The sequence below is a fragment of the Meles meles genome, chromosome 5 (assembly GCF_922984935.1).
Source record: "Meles meles chromosome 5, mMelMel3.1 paternal haplotype, whole genome shotgun sequence".
Taxonomy (NCBI): Eukaryota; Metazoa; Chordata; class Mammalia; order Carnivora; family Mustelidae; genus Meles; species Meles meles.
Genome location: NC_060070.1, coordinates 135,356,235 through 135,373,901, shown reverse-complemented (window position 1 = coordinate 135,373,901; position 17,667 = coordinate 135,356,235). Strand labels below are relative to the sequence as shown.

Sequence of the window (17,667 nt, the reverse complement as noted above, 5' to 3'; positions counted from 1 at the left end):
AACCCAAACATTCTAGCCAACGCATTCATCATTCATGGATGTATAGTGTCTACTCTGACTTGCCTGCATTTACATGGAAGTTTTTGTCTTGTAACTCAGGGAGGCAAGTAGGGGTAGAGCCATTGTCCATCCAACATTCCCCCCCACCCAAGTGCAGCCATTTCCTTCATCTCATCATTAAAATCAATGTCACTGCCTTGGAAGACATCATAGAGATCATAATCAACCATCTTGGAAATTGGAAAACCCCAATTTTAGTGGCTTGGGTAGCAGAGAAAACTGTTCATCATGTACATATCAACAAAAACAGGCAGCCAGCTGCCAAAAGTAGGCATCTTGGCACTTCTGTAGCCAACCCCTGTGATAGTGTCCCTCCACCTGCTGGTGAAAAATGCACTACTTAACAGTTACCAAACCAAATGTGCTGTAGCTTGACCTTCTAAGCAAATTTTATAGGTATAATTTGTTCTGTTAAAATGTTGCCACACTAGGGGCACCTGGGTGGCACAGTGGATTAAAGCCTCTGCCTTCGGCTCAGGTCATGGTCCCAGGGTCCTGGGATCGAGCCCCGCATCGGGCTCTCTGCTCAGCAGGGAGCCTGCTTCCACCTCTCTCTCTCTCTCTCTGCCTGCCTCTCTGTCTGCCTCTCTGCCTACATATGATCTCTGCCTGTCAAATGAATAAATAAAATCTTTAAAAAAAAAAAAAAAGTTGCCTCACAAAAGTACATCAAGACCCTGAAGAAAGTTGGCAGTTGTGTCCTAGATAGTCTGAGACACAGCCTGGAGCTTCCCCTGATCTTTTCCTTTAGTCTATTTTTCTTCCACCAGAAATGACCTTGCACTTTACTTATTTATGTAACCCAGACCCATTCTCAGACACCTGAATACACATGGGTGGAAGAAAAGTGGGAGTCCCTCCTTAAGAGCAATAGATAGCATTCTTAGGGCTTCTTTGTCCCACCATAAGATGTGTTGAACTCATGTTCCCTCTTGGAACAAGCATAGCAATTAATAATGTGGACCTGATTATCTTGTCTAATGACAAAAGTCAGATTTGTCTCCGTCATCACATGACATGTTTTAGGGATCAACACAAATCTAATGTAGATCATAAATAGTCAAGTATAAAAGTTCTGTGGCTTAGACATTTCTGCCATCCAGATGGCCAACAGACACATGAAAAAGTGTTCCACATCACTCAGCATCAGGGAAATACAAATCAAAACCACAAAAACACCAGTCAGAATGGCTAAAATTAACAAGTCAGGAAATGATAGATGTTGGCAAGTGGTGGAGAAAGGGGAACCCTCTTACACTGTTGGTGGGAATGCAAGCTGGTGCAACCACTCTGGAAAACAGCATGAAGGTTCCTCAAAAAAGTTGAAAATAGAGTTACCCTATGACCCAGCAACTGCACTAATGGGTATTTACCCTAAAGATACAAATGTAGTGATCCAAAGGGGCACCAGAATGTTTATAGCAGCAATGTCCACAATAGCCAAACTATGGAAAGAACCTAGATGTCCATCAAGAGATGAATGGAAAAGAAGATGTGGTATATATACACAATGGAATAGTATGCAGCTATCAAAAGAAATGAAATCTTGCCATTTGCGACGATGTGGATGGAACTAGAGGGTATCATGCTTAGTGAAATAAGTCAATCGGAGAAAGACAACTATCATATGATCTCCCTGATATGAGGAAGTGGAGATGCAACGTAGGGGGCTTGGGGGGGGGAGGACAAGAATAAATGAAACAAGATGGGATCGGGAGGGAGACAAACCATAAGAGATTCTTAATCTCACAAAACAAACTGAGGGTTGCCAGGGGGAGTGAGGTAAGGGAGAGGGTGGTGGAGTTATGGACATTGGGGAGGGTATGTGCTATGGTGAGTGCTGTGAAGTGTGTAAACCTGGCGATTCACAGACCTGTATCCCTGGGGCTAATAATACATTATATGTTTATAAAAAATAAAAAATTATAAAATTTTTTTTAAAAAGTTCTGTGGCTTATTCAACAATGTATAAGAAAAAAATCATATCTCCTCTACCCATTTTTGCTTTATCTTCAATCACTCTCTTGTTTTCTTTTTTTATTTCCTCCCACAAAAAATACTGATTGAATTAAATCTATACATTAGAAAACAATAGTGTAGTGAATCTTAATGCAGAAGCTACAATATTCTAGGAAACAGAAGTTTTTGTCTACCAGGAATTTTCTGCTGTGGTGATAGAGGTTGTGATGGTTTCAATCTTTTTAGCAGCTTGGAGAGAAACAAGAGAAAGGAAGGGGAGAGGAACCATGAGAGACCACAGACCCTGAGAAATAAACTGAGGGTTTTAGAGGGGAGGGGGATCAGGAAATGGGTAAGCCCAGGGATGGGTATCAAGGAGGGCACAGATTGCATGGAGCACTGGGTGTTATGTGCAAACAATGAATCATGGAACACTACATCAAAAACTAATGATGTACTGTATGGTGACTAACATGACATAATAATACAAAGAGGAAACGGCATTGTTGGTTTTTTTTAAAAAAATAAAACAAATATTATCAATGTAATTATGGTAATGATCACAATTTGAAAATGAGGTCTCTCAGTAATTTTTATGAGATGTTTATCATATCAAATATATATATTTGTCCAGGGGAGTTAACTCCTTTGTATTTAACTTTTTTTTTTTTATTTGACAGAGAGATCACAAGTAGATAGCGAGGCAGGCAGAGAGAGAGAGAGGGAAGCAGGTCCCCAGCCGAGCAGAGAGCCCGATGCGGGACTCGATCCCAGGACCCTGAGATCATGACCTGAGCCGAAGGCAGCAGCCTAACCCACTGAGCCACCCAGGCGCCCCTGTATTTAACTTTTTAAAAATGCATGATTTTTACCTTTCACAGAGAAATATAATTGGGTAAATGAGAAAATGCCAAAATAGGAAGCAAAAATTGCAACTGCCTATCTACCAGATGAAGGGAGTTTTATTCCATTTTTAATTGCCCACAGGGAGACAGTTTCTTTGTAAAATCTAATCAGCCCAAAGTCGTGGGTGAAACTTCTTTATGTACATTAGGGAAACATTTAAAAGCAGAGATTCAGAAGCAGAAGGGCTCAAAGGAATCAATGCTTGCCACCTGCCCCTAAGAGCTTTCCTAGAAGAGGTTCCTCTACGGCCTCAGAAGGAAGGTTCTAGCAAGCACATGTCAGAGCAAAACGCGTCAGGGTGTGCGTGTGTGTGTGTGTGTGTGTAAGTAAAGATGAAAAAGTGCTCTCTAATTACTCTACTGTAGTAAGTAAAAGAAAGCTTCAAAGAAATAGTGAAGGGATGCTGGCAGACAGCCAGAAATATTTAACGGTTAGCGAGACGGGTGAAGTCTTGTTGCCTTATTCTTAATATTGTTTTAAAGAACTCTGCTCTCTTGAGATAACTGAACACCCTCCTTGTGTGCATATCACTTCTCTTTCCATGCGTAGAACACCAGGCAAGCATCCCCCAGACCCGAGCTCTGTCCTGATGCAGGGGAACTACGGAAATGCAACTTCAGCTGGGGGTTTCCTTTTGAATTGGTCACGGTCACGCTATTCAAATAGGAAGAAATCTGCAACCCATTAGACATTTTCCTCCTGCATTAATAGTCAGAAAAATTAATTATATTTCGTAGCCATTCTTATTATTGTTCTTTTGTGGTTGTGATTTGTGGGGTTTTTTGGTGTTTGTTTGTTTGTTTGTCTGTTTTTTCCAGTTGGGAAATGTCCTCAAAGGGCCATGCCTGGATAACAGCATGTAGAGTCAATTTGGTTGTGAAAAAAGTAAAAGGAGACAGCAGATCTGTAGTCCTGTCCTTGGAGGAAGCGGAAGGTGGCAACAGAAAAAGAGGACAGAGGGGTGCCTGGGTGGCTCAGTTGTTAAACGTCTGCCTTCGGCTCAGGTCATGGTGCCAGGGTCCTGGAATCAAGCTCTGCGTCATTGTCATTGGGCTTCCGCTCTGCGGGAAGTCTGCTCCTTCCTCTTCCACTCCCCCTGCTTGTGTTCCCTCTCTCGCTGTGTCTCTCTCTGTCAAATAAATAAAATCTTAACAGAAAGGAAGAAAGAAAGAAAGAAAGAAAGAACGAACGAACAGAACTTTTGACATCTGTGGGGCCACCAAGTAGCTCACAGTGGACTGGCCAAGTCAATATAGTGGAATCGCCAAAAACCAACCATGTGCTTTGAAACATTTTGAATGGATCACGATGCAATCCCCTTGTAATCCTTTTCTGCCCTTGAAGCCTATTTCTTCTGGAAGGAGAAGCTGAATCAAACTTCCTGTCTAAAAATCATGTGGGAGCTTCGGGAACATCTGAGAATTGAAACATTCGAACGGAAGTATCCACGCAATGATCCTGGGTTTTTAGAGAAACAAGTAACCCTAGGAATGCAGGGACACCATTTTTAAAAACATACCGGTGGTCTTTGGTGGTTTGACTAGTTCACTTCCAAAATATGTATTTTGTTATTTGGCATTATCAGAGCTTGCATAAATTATAAAATGTTAGGGCTGGAAGCAGCCTTACATAGCATCTAATCAAATATCTTTAACTTCCAGATTAGGAAAGTAGGTCCAAGGAGATTAAGTGACTTGATTCAAGGTGACAGCTAACTAGTGACAGAGTGTGGACTGGGCCACTCAGTTTTTCTTTATTAAACACTAGTAACAAAAAATCAAACAAAATGTATTTTCTTCCAAAACTAATGCTATGTTTTCCAAACTTGACAGAAATATAATATGCTCTCTCTCTATATATATAGTAGAAATTCGACAATATGTTGTTCTACATTCATTTGTTATATTTATATATTTATACATGTATTTCACATACTTCTAAAATGGTAAATGGCATATTTACACAGGTGACTCAGTCTCAGTTGCAGAATAAGACAGAAGGGTGTTTTAGAGGCAAGATTTTTCCTTGAATATATTGCTAAGTATGAAGTAATTCAATGTTGCAGGATTCATTATCTGTCTCCTTTAAAATTCTGTTTTAACACTATTGTAACGCATACAATAATCATCCTTTTATTTCAAATATGGGGACGTGTTTTCTGCAAAGCATCAGATAATCAGGAGAGAGGCATCATCTCATGATTACTTGATTATAGTGACATATAAAAATTAATAGCAGAGAAAGAACTAAAAACACTTATATATATATAGCTTAAATGAATACAGCACTTTATGGTTTTCAAAGCATACTTCTCTTTTGTAACAACTGAATAATAGTTTTGGCACTTGGATTCTGGTCTTTTATCTCTTAGTGACTTTTTCTATTTTATTAATATACATGTGAAGATGGTCAATAAGAAAACTGTTACTGTTTCATGTAACTCACACACACACACAGTGGGCATTTCTTATCTTTGGTTGTCCAGTTATTCTTCCTTCCAATAATATATTTTTCTCTCAGTTCATGTGGTTCTGGACATCCAAACCCCCTTTGCATCCTCTGCCTTTTTTCCACCGGCTACAAACAACATGTCCCAGACCCAACCAATAGAGTCTAGCCCTTTGTCCACAGTGGTTTGGAGATAGGCACAGAATGAATTCATTCCAGTACACCTGAACCCCAGAACTTTTGCTGGCTTTTTCTACTAGGCATTATTATGCTTTGAGGGTATGAGTGGAGAGTAGCCGTTTTATAAGGAGACCATGCCACAAAAAAATGTTGAAACCTTATAGTGGTTTCTCCATACAGTGGAGAGAGAGCTGATGCTTTTAATAATGCCTTCATCTTTGGACCCAGCCATGCCTGAATACAGAGTTGCCTTGGCATTGTGGTAGTGTGTGCCAACAAGCCCTCCCCCACCCCCGCCGACACACAAACAGCTTTTACTTTGTTTTTACTTAATCAGCATGAGTTGGGTTTTATTCCCTTACAGCTAAAAAAACTTTTAACTAATATCAAACAGCAGAGGCTTAAACTCGAAAGTGGCAGGAATCTTTAACTTTGTCCCTTGATCTAATTACCCAGTTAAATAGAGGCAACAAATATTATAGTTTTAAATCATTGGGGCTTCACATTCTGAACTCTTAAAATATTCTCAACCTAAATCCCACCTTTCCTCCCAGCTTTCTGAGGGTTTCACTTTCTCGAATGGCATTCTCACTCTTAAGAATCCCAGAAAATCCTTAAAATATATACAAATAATAAACACTGAGCAATATTTCTGACTCCTTTCCATTAGCAGATTGGTTAGACCAAACAGAAGCAGGAGAGGACAGGCATATTGAAGGCATCTGTGAAGCTGGCAAAAAAATTAATAAATAAATTAAAAAAAAAAAAAACCCTTGAAAGACTTAAGTATTTTACTCAAGTCAGAGGCCTTGGGAACGTTCTCACAGTGCCAGTGTCAGGAAACGTCAGCATTTTGACCATAATATTTGAGGATTCTTTAATAAAATTTACATTTGGACAGAAGTAACTCATATACATCTAAGTTCATGATTTTAACAAGTCTATGTTTGAATATATTTCATATAAGAAAAATAGTCACTTTTTTAAAAGATTGATTTATTTATTTTAGAAAGAGTAATAGCACGTGAATGAGGGGGAGGGGCAGAGGGAGAGAGAGAATCCTCAAGCACACTCCCCACTAAGCATGAGCCTGATAGGGGGCTGGATCCCATGACCCTGAGATCACGACCTGAGCTGAAATCAAGAGTCGGCTGCTTAACCAACTGAGCCACCCAGGCACACAAGAAAAATAGTTACTTTAATTCTAGTCATGCATCGTATTACATTTTGTCTACGCCATCTCAAATGCCTAGTAACTGGAAATTTTTTAATATTCAGGACATCTTTTTTTCCTTATGTCTTCCCCATCACCATTTGCAGAAATATGTTTGACAGAGTCATTGTTCGGGGATCTCATATCATATTGTGACAATAATATTATGTGTAGTAGTGTGAGTAGATAATTTGTTACACCACATAGTAAACTTGACAGACATGACTCAGATATTCTACCATTTTTTTTGTATTTTGCCTGTTTCTGAGCACATGTTTGAGATAATCCTGAGGTTAATTCTACCAGAAGCCATTAAAAAACAAAAGTGATTTTAAAAAGAAGCAGCTATCACTTTGGTTTAAATAATTTTAGCTAGCAATTATTGTTTATGAAAAGATATTACACTAATATATAAATCTCGTATAAATATCTATATATATACTTATATATATTTATATATAAATACATAAAATTATACTAAGTTTAATTATACTAAAATGTAACCATATCTTATACTTATGTAGTTCTTGCTAGTTTAAGCCCCTACTGTTTGTTATTAGTTCAGAGTTCTTTTTAGCTATAAGGGAGACTGTTCTAAGAGAAATTGTGAAAAATGTTTTGATAGGTTCCAAAAAGAATCCCAGGATCATTGTCCTTAGGAAGAATCCCGAAGAGGTGATCTCACCCAGAGATGGAAACCCTAACAAATTTAGGATGATGAGATCCGATGAGCCTATCAGAGATTTCTGTGACCCAACATGGACAGAAACAGCAGAATAAACCTCTGACCCTAAAGATGACATAGAGTGAGAAGAAAGAGCACAAGACCAAATGAGATAAGGTAGATAGGAAAAGATATCTCAGCTGTGACCTCCCCCTCCCCCCCCAATTAATGGCCAAGGGCCAATTCCACTTATAGTTGTAGAGCTATTTAAGATCTCTAGAGTCAGATACAACTCCAGGGAAAACTGAGTGTAGAAAAACCCCAAACAAACTGAAATTAAGTCTGTTGCCCTGTTGAAACTGGCTCTCAAAATGAAATCACATTCATTTGTAGAATAAAAAGAATATTATATATCTCACCAGAAAAACACAACTTCCCTAAGAAATCAAGAAACAATATGACTACACTCAATATGAAGAATTTCAACAAAGTATTTCTGGGGAAACAGAAGAAAAACCTTTTCAAAAGTTTTAAAGCCTTCTATTATTTTTTATCCCTCTATACAAGGGTTATATGTGCACATTTTTATGCATGAACTTGATTTTGATTAATCAACAAATACTCACTGAGTACTTCTTATGCAGAATGTGCTAGGCACTGCAAGAAATACAGAGAAATATACGGCATATAGTCTCTTCCTTCAAGTGATTTATAATCTAATTGGGAACAAGGAGACAAATTAAACCATGCATGTAATATATCGGCATATCTATATAAACCATAGAAATGATAGAAGTATTATGAATTTAGACAATTGAGGGAGGAACCAATGGGATGGGATTTTTAAAGAAAGCTTCACAAAGAACTGTTTTTTGCAAACAGTGGATAAAGACATTGGTAAGAATGAAATCATATTAGGGAGTTATGACCAAGATTTAAACTGAGAAAGATAAACTAGGGTAGGGTCTGACACAGTAGGGCAGGAAGGACAGGATAGTGAATAAAAAGTTTGTGTCAATATCACTGAGAGGGACTTCTGGAAATATTCTAATTAAAATATTTTTTCTTTGACATCTGAAGGTTAATTCCCCTTAGAAATCTTTAATCAACGGAACTAGATCACTCCTTTTAAATCACTTTTTAGTAATGAATCCATAGCCTTGAAATATATCTTTTTAGTTCCCTTTGAGATAAGCTCTTTCTTCCTCACCATCACCCAATTCTGACAAAGCCAAATTCCTCCCCTTCACACACTCACACACAGACAATTCCTTACCCACTTAGATCTAGACTAAAGTCTAGGTAACACCATCCACCTTGCATACACACAGTAACTCTCACAACCACAACCCCTATGGTTCAACCTAGACACCCTCCCAAATCTTCCTCTCTGACTTACAATGCCTCACTCTTGTCCCCTTTCAAAGTATACTGTTTCCTAGAGAACTCATAGAACAACAAAAAAATGACTCGATGTTATTTGTATAAGCACGTTGCCTCTCTACAAACTACATCCTACGCAATAGTTTGCTGATCTGGCCTGCCCTATTCCCAAGTTGTCTAGTAATTAGAGTTCTTCGCCGCAGGAGACAATGCCATGCATCTTGAGCAGAGAAGAGGAAACTGGAAGGATTCCAGAACCTTTTCACTGTTGGCTCAACTGGTCCAACCGGTAAACATAATGCTTGTATCTTTAGCTGGAGGTGATTATGTAAAGTCTGATGGAAGAATACGATTTTTTTATTATTATTTTAAGGTCTTGCAGTATTTTTTTTTTCTTAAAACACCAAGGAGTGAACCTTGGGGGAAAAAAAAAACACCAAGGAGTGAAACTTGGGGGGAAAAAAAACCCTAAAGGTTTATTCATAATGCCCAGATGCAGGTTGTGTACAGAAAATGAAGAACTTGAAAAAGAATATGAAAATACTTTCATGCAAAGAAACCAAATCCAATCAATACATTTCTAACAGATCCCTACTATGTGCAAGTCCAAAATATCATTTTAATAGAAGTACTTTTGAGAAACAGATATTGACGAGCAGAGACTCAGATTCCCCTTACGTTTGTTTGCTGACAGTTGACATTACCCCCCATTGATCCTGGCCATATCCACAGACAGCCTCAGGTCTGATGTCCTGGACTGATGTCCCATCCCATCATGCCTGGGAACATCACTGAGTGCTGTAATAGACTGTTTTCCGGATAAGACAAGTAGTGCTCGATACCAGGTTAATGAAATTTTTGTGGTCATTGCCTCTGCCTACATCTTTTTATGAAAGAATGTGTGGGTTTTAAACAATCACACAGACCTCTATTCTTTAAGCAACCACAGTAAAATTCTTAAATTGTTTCTGGTAAGTGCTTTATCTGTGCAATCCCTTCTAGTCTCTTTGCCATTTTTATAGATGTAATCAATTATTTCAGTCAAGCAAAGGACCCTGCCAACTTTCCAGAATCTCCAGCACAATTTTAACTACCAGCTTGGGGTTTTATTCAATATGAGCATAAAAGTTATTATATTCTAATTGCTTGTGATTGTTACTACATTGAGATTTATTTTTGTTGGGTTTTTTCAGGAGATTGTTAAAATGAGTTTAGTGACTTCATTCTGGTTTTCCTGATTGATTCTATTATTAGGACTGTGGAAGCCTCGGGCCCTTTGGCCTTGCTGAACATCTTGAACAATTTTTTAAGCAGTTTGGGTTTGGCAAAACCTATTTTGCCAAGAACATTACCCTTTAATTTTTAAAAACCATGTGCATTTTAAGGAAAATGTAACCCATATGTTCCTAATTCCTCTGTACTAAACACATCAAAATGTTTTGTAAGAAACACTTGATTTCCAAGAAGACTTATGAGCCTTCCTTAAAAGACCTTTTAAGTTATTTTCTTTTAAAACAGGAAGTCACTTCTGCCAAGAATAAAGTTATTTAGACACCAACTGTTTCAAGAAACTCATGAACTAACTGGACATATTTTACGTTACTCTGGAATATATTTGCTGAATAAAATGGTAGCCAAAACCAAAAATGGAGCAGTGAGAGAATCAAACAAAATTTTAAAAAATTCTTAGAATATGTGTATGTTTTCTGAATCTTCATATATTGAAATATTTGTTTACAGATTTACTGTTTGACAAAAGCACCTGCTTCAAATGAGTTTATTGGGGATCAGATTTGGGTGTTGTTTTGTTTTTAGTTCTGGGGAAGATATTCTAGAATCTTATTTGAGTATCTGTTTTCAACATGCTACAAATTAACTTTTCCCAGAGGATTTGGAAATTTTAGCTCATTTTATCTTCATTTTAATATTTTTAATTCCAATAGTAAGAATAGAATATTCACAAACCAGCATGGTATACATTTTTCCAAATGCATAATATTCATATAAATGTATGAATATGTACTGTGGGGACTCGGCAGCTTCTGCTTCCTTCATGAGACTCTCAGAGTCCAAGCCACTGGATTCCTACTCCTCAAACCAGCAAATTTTGGTGATGATCCTTCCTAATCTAGATTCAGAGGCCGATGTGTCAAGCACAAGTCTGTTACCCGGGAGGGCAGCACGAAGACTCCCATGGACCGAATATACAACCTATCAGGCATCTTTCTGGCTGGGTTTCCTACATATTCTGGTATTCTCTTGTTTCCACCCTAATTTCAAATATCAAATCAGAAGCGAAAAGGAGAAACGGTCCCCACACCTCAAGCCCACAAGGATCTACCTTTTTGCTTTCTCCAGGTTAGAGCTCCCTTCAGATCCACCCCATCTGGGACGATCATGAAGGCAAAGACCACTGCTCCCACACTCGGCCTGTTGCTCAAGGCTCTCAAAGCAGTCTTCTCAATCTCTGTCACCACAGCCCCTGGCTGCTATACCATAACTCCCATCTGTGAGCCAACCCATCCCTGAGCACTCAGAGACAACCCAGTAGATATCACAACAAAGCAGTTAAAAGGCAAAATGTTCTGATTCGCAAGTAGCCGAATGGTTGGTGCTCAATGATTTGAGATGGTGAATGTGTTAATTAGTTGATTGTAGTCATCACTTCACAATGAATAACTATATCAAACCACCACATTGTGCACTTTCTATCTACCAAGAGATAGATAGAAAATAGATATAGATATAGACAAATATATATATATTTATATATATACACAGATTTTATTTATCAATCATGCCTCATAAAGCTAGGGAAAATATGATAAATTATATCACCTGCCTCTGTTATGAATATTATTTGTTATATGTTAACATTACTCGGTGTTTTTTTTTTTTAAATGTACAAATCAGGAACACAAAAGAGAACTCATTTTCATCTTCTCTGGCCATCATTCCTCATCTGTAAATGGCCATAGGAAGATGGGATGATTCCTCTGGTTCTTTCCTGCACAAACTTTTTCGGAACCTGTTCTTAGCCCACGAGATCTCCCGCAATCCTGACAGTGAAGAAGTCATGGGTGGGTGGGGTTCAGAGTACCCGTGCTTTCTTGAGGCAAGTATTTCCTAGTTCAGCCCTGAGTTTCTGCTGCATGCCAGACATTTTGCTGGGATTAGGGATACAAAGAAGAAAGTAGAAAGAAACAAATTCCACCTTCGTGGGTTTTAGAGGAGCTTAGGAAAAGAAGCATCCAAACAGCTGTGACGATGTCTGATTCGAATTTTCACTGATAAGAAAAAAAGAGAGGCTTGAAACCTGTATTTGACATGGAGATAGAAAAGCAGAGGCTGATCAGTCTTGGGAGGAGCTGGCAAGGAAGGTGTGGTGTCAGGGAAGCGCTAAGAGAGCTGATCAGAAATAAGCGAAGAAACAAACTGTTTTATCAGCTGCAAAACAATGGAACTATAAGGGGATTGAATTATTTCTTTTTCTTTCTTTTTAAAGATTTTATTTATTTATTTGACAGATAGAGATCACAAGTAGGCAAAGAGGCAGACAGAGAGAGAGGAGGAAGCAGGCTCCCTGCTGAGCAGAGAGCCTGATGTGGGGCTTGATCCCAGGACCCTGAAATCATGACCTGAGCCGAAGGCAGAGGCTTTAACCCACTGAACCACCCAGGTACCCCCAGCACTGAGCCACCCAGGGGCCCCAGGGGATTGAATTCTATTTGTTTTTTAAGTTCTGCCACTCTAGTTTGGGTATGTATTTCTAGGTGATGCTTTTCTTCCAGGAGGACCAGCAAAAATTTTATTGTAATAAAACTCAAAATATACAGAATCATCATTTCTCCAGGCCTTCAAATTAACCTGACAATTTCTTACATAACAGTAAGAGAGGGCCATGGTGAAGTTGGAGGGCCATGGAAACCCCCCAAAATATACCCCATATGTGATGGCAAGAGTGCAGCAGAGTGAGGGCACTTGAAAAATAAGGCTCCTTTCATCTTAAAAGACAAGAACAAGGCTAGTCATAATCAAAGTTTTTAAATTGTGAAGAGTAATGTTAGAAGGATATTCTGATTCCATTGTGCTCTTTAAGGATTAAGGCATTTCATGAAATAAATAACATACAATGGATTGCCTGTTTTAAGTGTTTAACATAGCAACTGCCAGATCCGACCACAATTTTCTAAGTTAACCTAAAGCTCTCTGCATGGACCTCATCCACAGTTTTAGATTTAAATTCTAAACCACAAAAAGAGTATTTCCATTGTTCGTAATCTAGTAACAGTGTGCTTCACTGTCCGGATTGCTAGAAAATTCTTATGTTGAGAATAGGTTCATAAAGAATAGGCTGGCTCAGTCAGTTGAACATCCAACTCTTGTTTTTGGCTCAGGTCATGACCTGAAGGTCATGAGATCAGGCCCCACAACGGGCTCAGGACTCAGGGCAGAGTCTGCTTAAGATTCTCTCCCTCTTCCTCCACCCCTCCCACTAGGGGCTCTCTCTTTCTAAAATGATACACCCTCTTCCATCTCTTTACGGACAAGGGGAATGAAGCCCAGAGAAGATGGAAGTTACTTGTTTCCCTTGTGTTTCTGATTTACAATGTGATGATTTGATATAGCTATACCTTGCGTATATTGTATATATTAGTAATATCATTAAAAGCAGATCTGCTCTTGCGGTATGACCTAATATTAGGAAAATCTTAATAAATTGGCCTTAATAAAGGGCTTATGCTTCAAAATTATATAGGATCCATCCACATGTTGCAATATTCTCAAAATTTTACATACAGTCGGAAATTTTCTTTCATTTGCAGTTTTTGGTTAGGACATAGAGAGGGAGGAGAGAATTCCCCAGAGTGAAGCAACTAGAATATAAATGGTCATCCCTTACAATTTCTTCTTCATGCATATTGAGTTCTACAAAAAAGAATGAAGGAAGAAAGGAATGAAGGAAAAGAAAGAAAGCAAGCCCCCCAAAAGAATAAAATCCAAACAACTTGAATTATAAATATATTTTAAAAATAGAATCACTCATCTAACAGGACGTAACTACAGTAATAGAAAATTTTGTTTGAAAAACAGAGAAGATAATGAGCAACACCACAGGAGTCTAACCACTTAAATTCTATTTTTATTTTTCGTATATCTGGGTCTTAACTATTTTCTTTCAAAACTTACTTTCATATAGGAGCACCTGGATGGCTCATTGGGTTAAGCATCCAGCTCTTCTTGTTTTCAGATCATATTCTCATAGGTTATGGGATCCAGCTGCCCAGTCAGGTTCTGTGCTCAGTCATAAATCTGTATGAAAGATTCTCTCCTTCTGCCCCTCTTTCCACTCGCTCTCGCTCTCTCTCTCTCTCTCTGAAAATAAATAAGTAAATCTTTAAAAATTACTTTCGTATAGTTTACCTTGAAATTAGGTCTCTGAAGGAATTAAAGGTCAATATACTGAGTAAGGTAATGAAGTAAAGATAGAAAGAACATAGTTTGGGTGAATATAGTGAAGCCAGTTCAAATTTTTCTAGCTGATAAAATTCTTTAAAACTCAGAAACATTTTCCCTCCCTTTCCCTCTGATCCTCTGTCTTGAAACCAGAGAGGGAAACAAACCATAGGAGACTCTTAATCTCAGGAAACAGACCAAGGGTTGCTGGATTGGAGACGAGTGGAGGGATAGGGTGGCTGTGTGATGGACGTTGGGGAGGGCATGTGCTATGGTCAGTACAGTGAATTGTATAAGACTGATGAATCACACACCTGTATCCCTGAAACAAATAATACATTATATGCTAATAATTAAAAAAAAAAAACCTCAGAAACATTTACCTATGAACTATGAAATGGGTTGCTTTATTTTTAAACCATCCATAATGGCTACTAACTTTCCATCACTAAAGTACTCAGTGTAATCACAATTGAATAATTAGGGTCAATTAACCATAAATCTAACATGTTTCATCAACCTGTTCTTCCTTTCTATGAAGCTGTGAAGAATGGATACCCACCATTCATTCTAGTGAACTCTGTCTAATTTTGTGATAACATCAATAACACAAAGCAGGATTAATTGTGCTTATGGATTAAACAAAATTTGTGAAGAAATGAATTGTTTGCCCATGTGAGGTGGATGAGCTTTTCCAGAAGAACAGGATTTAGTGCCCTCAAGGAGACCTTTTATTAAATGGAACTAGAAATGTGTGCTCATTTCACTGGTCTGAGGAGAGCAAAGGCATCATCATTAAACAGTTACTTTAGGGCACTAGGATTTCCGTATCGGGTATTACGTAAACTTTGTACATACAACCAGTCCTCACAAGCAGTAATGGCAATGATGATATTTATTAGACCATTCTGCACTGTAATCCCATAATAACACTTAGAGGGGAGCAAAACCCTATTCTAGAAGTCAGGACACCTTATTTTGTGTGACCTTCTATCAGCAAGATACTCAAAGTCATTTCAGTCATCTATACACAGGGAAGTTAAGCAAGATGAGCTCCAAAATCCCTTTCAATTCTAAAATAAAATTATTTATTCATTTTCTTCTTTCTCTATGTTGTCTTCCAAGTTGTATTAGAAACATTTTTCTTTCAATAATGCCTCTTTTCCACCCTCCCCAAATATACACTGAGTTCCTAAGAATTAAAATAAGATTTTAAGCACACTATTCTCTTTCAAAACACATGGAGAAACCAAGACAATGCAAAAGATGTTTTATGATTATGGCAGAATCACTAAACAAATCATTCCCATGCCTAAATAACAAGAGGTTAGACCAGACATTTCATTTCCCACCTCCTCTTTTTCCATCCCCAAAATAGATGATTACTTGCTTATTTTGTAAAGTAGGTGTTAAAAAGTCTCTTGGACATTGGGAAAAAGCAACAACAACAACAAAGGACAGTGATGCGGAGCAAATTTTGATTATATTTTTTACTTTTTAAAATTTTTTTCTCATTAAATGTTCATTTTAATGGGTCTCAAAATTCTGTGACAAGATTTTGGTCAAGTTGTTTCCATTAAATAGTACTGATTTAAAAAATTACTAACTTAATGGGATGCCTAGGTGGCCCAGTCAGTTAAGCATCTGCCTTCAGCTCAGGTCATGATTCCAGAGTCCTGGGATCAAGTCCCACACCAGGTTCCTTAGTCAGCAGGAAGCCTCCTTCTCCTTCTGCCTCTGCCTGCCACTCCCCTGCTTATGCTCTCTCTCTCTTCTCTATCTGACAAATAAATAAATAAATAAATAAATAAATAAAATCTTTTTAAAATTAAGTGACTTAAAACCACCACACACAAAGCAAATGCATATCCAGCCTTTATTTGGCTGGATGGTTCAGGATAATCACCTGAATGGTGAAGCCAGCTGCTTCTGTACGTGGGTCATTTTCACTGTGTCCAGCCACAGTGCCATGACAAACATCTTTGACAGATATCTTCTTGATATTGAAACCCACATTGTCCCCAGGAATAGCCTCACTCAAGGATTCATGGTGCATTTCAGCAGACTTTACATCAGTTATAACATTGACTAGAGCAAAGGTGACCACCATGCCTGGTTTAAGAACATGAATCTCTGGGACACCTAAATGGCACAGTCCGTTGAGCATCTGGCTCTTGGCTTCAGCTCAGGTTGTGATTTTAGAGGTGTGAGATCAAGCCCCAAATGGACTCCATGCTAACATAAAGTCTACTTAGAATTCTCTCCCCCTCTCCCTCTGCTCCTCTCCACCTCTGAAATAAATATATAAATCTTAAAAAAAAAAAAAAAAGTCTCCACTCAGCCCACAGGGACAGTACCAATATGACAAATTCTGTAGATATCCTGGAGGGACAGATGCAAGGGTTTGTCAGTTGGACGAGTTGGTGGCAGGATGCAATCTGGGGTTTCAGGTAGTATGGTTCCACTGACACTGGCATTTTTACAGATGACTTTCCAACCCTTGAACCAAGGCATGTTAGCACTTGGTGACAGCATGTATGCTGTCCCTGTTCCAACCAGAAACTGGCATAAATGCTACTATCTCAGGATTGTAGCCAATCTTCTTAATGTAGGTGCTGACTTCCTTAATGTGTTCCTCGCATTTCTTCTGGCTGTAGAATGGCTCAGTGGAACCCATTTTGTGAACCCCAATGATTAGTCATTTACTAATTATTATTAGTTGTTTACACCCAGTGTGTAAGCCCAGAAGGGTTTGCTTGTAGGTCTGCCCATACAAGGTATCTCCATACCTTCTTCAAATTCACCAACACCAGCAGAGACGATCAGGACAGCACAGACAGCCTGAAATGTTCACGTAATTTGATTTTGATGGAGTCTCTGTGTCCTAGGACATCAATAATGGGGGACTCAATGATGGTCACATAATACTTGCTGGTCTTGAATTTCCACATGGAGATATCAATGGTGATATCATCTTCACCTTCAGCTTTCAGTTTATCCAACACCCAGGCCTACTTGAAGGGGCCCTTTCCTCCCTCAGCAGCCTTCTTCTCAAGTATTTCAATTGTTCTTTTGTTGCTTCCGCCACATTCATAGATCAGATGACCAAGTAGTGGTAAACTTGCCTGGATCTATGCATGCATGATGGCAATGAGTCATCTCCTTTCCCATTTTGTTTTAGATTTAGTGATGGTTTTCATGACACCAGTGTTCTGATGGCAAACCTGTTGTGAAAAATCAGACTACAACTTTTTAAAAACTTGTAAATCTATTTGGGGAACTTGGTATTTTGAGAAGAAATGAATGACAAAGAAGATCCTGGATCTAAAACTCAAGTCAGGTTGACTTCAGAGAGAATCCAATGTGACAATTAATAAATTACTGTTGGGAAAGTGAA

General features: G+C 38.5%; 1 pseudogene; it reads right to left on the bottom strand.

Annotated features, from left to right (window-relative positions):
- Nucleotides 1-3,452: 3,452 nt before the first annotated feature.
- On the bottom strand, nt 3,453-17,441 carry LOC123942249 (annotated as a pseudogene).
- Between the last annotated feature and the right edge of the window lie 226 nt (nt 17,442-17,667).